Source organism: Echinops telfairi, unplaced genomic scaffold, assembly GCF_000313985.2.
Source record: "Echinops telfairi isolate 266 unplaced genomic scaffold, ASM31398v2 ScPeMD7_7475;HRSCAF=8513, whole genome shotgun sequence".
NCBI classification, from domain to species: Eukaryota; Metazoa; Chordata; class Mammalia; order Afrosoricida; family Tenrecidae; genus Echinops; species Echinops telfairi.
Genome location: NW_022111379.1, coordinates 5,137,350 through 5,139,296, shown reverse-complemented (window position 1 = coordinate 5,139,296; position 1,947 = coordinate 5,137,350).

Sequence of the window (1,947 nt, the reverse complement as noted above, 5' to 3'; positions counted from 1 at the left end):
GCACAGGGCAGTCTGTGCAGAGGCCTCTCTAAAGAGCTGCGTGCTGTTTGCATGACCCTCGTGCCTTGGGGAGAGACTGCAGGCCTGCTAAACATCAGCCCTGTGGGGTGGCCCCCTGACTGGCTTCTAGTCACCCAGACTCACAGGTCTCCCACCCCCGTGTTAATCCTGAAGTTAAAGTTGGTCCGCCAGGAGCAACACTGCCCCCCTGGGCCTACCTTCCTTCCCTGTCTGCACCAAGATTTCTCTCCCAGCCTAGAGCCAGGCAGAGGCATTTAACACAAGCCCCAGCCACGAGTCTAAAAGGGATGTGTGACAAATTGTACAACAGCATGTCATGCTGATGCTGAGGGACGAGTGCCCTGGGGAGAGCGACGGGCGCACAGCTGCGGCGGGGCCCCAGGTCACATGCAAGGCAGCGAGCTTGTCCCTGTGCCCTGCCCCTCCCCGAGCTGTGATGCTGGGGGAGCGGGAGGGGGAGAAGGGAGATGAGAGAGGAATATCAAAGGAAGCAAACTGGAAATCAACAAGCTCTCTGAATCTTCAATGATTAAGTGTGTGTGAGGCGGGGCACGTCAGTCTGAGACAGAGATGAATTACTATAGCGACAGACCCAGAGACCCGGAGAGATGGCGCGAGAGGGAGAAGAAAGGAGAAGGAGACAGGGTGACAGAGAGGGGCCACCCAGAGGGGCAGGGTGATTGGATTTTAGGGGACAGCCCTGAAATGCCCCCTGTGAACAATTGCCAGGTTCGGGGAGCTGAGGCCTGGGCTGTGTCCCTGGAGATGGATCCCAGCCACCTGCCATGCACAACTGTGGCTGATTTAATGAACCCAGACGGAGGTCCTCAGGGCCTGGGGATAGAGCAGGATCGATGGGCAGTGATTGTTCATCTGAGCCCAGCAGCAGTTAGGCGATTTAAAGGCAGATTGCCGGAGTAGAGTGAGACAGAGACGATGGTGAGCCGGGCACCATCACCCACGGGGCCACCTTAGGCCTGGCTTCCTCCCAGCCACTTGTCAGGACTTCCTGCCCCTGAGAGAGCACCCCAGGATTCCTTGCTTTCTTCCCACACAGAGCCAAGAACCCTGGCAGCGAATGCACTTCGGGGGTCACTGATCAAACCCACCAGCGGAGCAAGGTGCAGCTGCCTGCTCCTGTAAAGATGGACAGCCTTGGAAACCCTGGACGGGGTCTCCGGGTGTCAGAATTGACCAGGTGGACATGGGGTTTGGGGTTTTAATTTTGATAGGAGATTGCCAGGGCTTTTCTCAGAGATGCCGGGTGAGTTTGAACTGGTGACCTCTCAGTTATCAGTCAAGAGCTTAGCCATTGAGCCACCAGGGCTGCGTTTCTTATCAGGAAGTGGGGATACTATCAGTGCATACGTTATGAGGCTGTCCACGAGGACCAGGTCGGACCATGCGAGGGACGTGCTCAGCAGTGTCAGGCACAGAGAAAAGCAACCATGAGGGTTCTCTTCTCTGCGGTAATTTTCTTTTAAAAACGCAGGGGCATAGTGATATATACATATTCAAAAAATCAGCAAAGAGATTCATACATGAAAAATTCCAAACCCATTGCTGTGTAGTCTGTCCTGGTGCGGGCTGATGACCTCATTTGGAGGTGCTGTGGAGATAAATAGCTCCCTGGAGGCCCACACTCTCTGCTTCACCTTCCTGTTGACAAACCACATGGAGCTACAGTGATGGAGCGAGAGCCCTGCAGCTGGAGGAGCCACGTGGAGACCCACGTCAGTGCTGAGATGCTTCCACCACTACTGGAGCCACAAGACTTTCCACCCACTGGCCTGTGCTCTGCCTGCATCCAGTATCATTGCATGTGCTTGGTGAGTCTGAAGATGAATTTATAGACTGGTATTGGGCTTATGGGCTAATATTGGACTTATGGACTTGATCTGGATGGGACTGGGATGTTTTCTCAAT